At 43.5% G+C, this 1463-nt stretch overlaps 1 protein-coding gene across 4 annotated transcripts in view; it reads left to right on the forward strand.

The window, feature by feature from the left end:
- The first annotated feature begins 860 nt into the window (after positions 1–860).
- The window catches only part of nlgn2a (neuroligin 2a), a 229347-nt gene continuing 228744 nt past the window's right edge, over positions 861–1463 (forward strand). For all 4 annotated transcript variants that reach the window (XM_045721730.1, XM_045721731.1, XM_045721728.1 and 1 more), the window contains exon 1: positions 861–1463. This exon is cut by the window's right edge and continues 470 nt beyond it. The gene's annotated coding sequence lies outside the window, so the exon portion shown is untranslated.

A 1463-nucleotide genomic window follows, 5' to 3' on the forward strand; every position in this document is an offset into this window, starting at 1 on the left:
TGTTGTGTGAGAAAACTGCACATTTTAGAATGGCCTTTTTTTGTCCCCAGCACAAGGTGCACCTTTGTAATAATCATGCTGTTTAATCATCTTCTTCATATGTCACACATGTCTGATGGATGGATTATCTTGGCAAAGGAGAAATGCTCACTAACAGGGATCTAAACTAATTTGTGCACCAAATTTGAAAGAGGATTTTTTATTTCAGCTCATGAAACATGGGACCAACACTTTACATGTTGCATTTATATTTTTGTTCAGTGTTTATGGTAACACTTAGCCTATAGTGCTTTATTACTTGTTATAAGCATGTATGAGCATTTACATAGTCTGACAATTTGAAATCAGCATGAAAAAAAAGAATGATAGAAGCCATTGCAACTAAATAAATTAATCACAATGTAGAATGTAAAGATAGACACTGATGAACCTGACGGACACTGAGGCGATCTCTCTCAAGCAATATTTGGCAGGGTGTAGCTCGAGCCCCTTGCCATGGGAATCATTTTGGAGCCTAGTTATGCCAGATGTTGGGCTGTGTTACTAGATTAAGAGGCATGTGCTTCTGTTGCACTAGATCCAATAGAACAGGTGCAAGAGCGTCATCAACAATGATGTGACTGTATGGGCTACAGCAGATCCAGTCGCTGTGCAATTGTGAGGTTTTCTCCCACAGGAAGAAAAAAAAAACGATTAGGGGAAGAGAAACATGGATAGTCAGACAGACCGATATAAAGCCGGTGATAGGACAGGATGGGTCCCATGGAGATTATTCTTCTCATTTGAAGAAGGGAGCGAGGGCTATACAATGGGTTTGTATCGCTTTAACATCCTCTGACGTCAACCTGATGCATGATCTCCCCAGCCTTCTCTAATGCGAGAAGAGAGGAGACGGACTAGTTCTGTAGCCTAACGGAGTTTACGGAGGGGGGGAAAAAAAGGTAGCCTAGTGTTGGCCACTAATTTGGAATAGTGGATTTTCGTCCGTTTGACACCAGTGATGCTCTTCAAAGATGACAAAGCACTTGATGGGAGAAAGACGAGACATTTTTAGAAGAGAAGCAACATTCCGAAGAGACAGAGTAGGGATGCTCGAGCGTTGTCACAGCGACACATCTTGCTAGGACACTGTGCACGCGCCCCGCCGGGAGAGAGGAGGGAGCGTGAGCGAGCGAAAGAGGCAATCGCACAAGCACAGCATATTTTAGGTCTATGCCAGTCGGAGGAGAATCACGGAAACCGTGCAACGCTGTTACCCAGCGACGAAGCAGGCAAGCGCCACTAAATCGTATTCAAACTGTCGTTGGTGCTGTCCTCTCCACCGGCGAAGGGCGAGCGGGGATGTATTTTCGGTAGAAAATTCACCCGCATTTAAAATCACTGTTGACAATTTATGTAGATGAGGAATTAGTCTATATCGTTTTGTTGTCAACAAAGAACGAGATATAAAGATATGTAGACTG

Source organism: Salmo salar, chromosome ssa07, assembly GCF_905237065.1.
Source record: "Salmo salar chromosome ssa07, Ssal_v3.1, whole genome shotgun sequence".
NCBI lineage: Eukaryota > Metazoa > Chordata > Actinopteri > Salmoniformes > Salmonidae > Salmo > Salmo salar.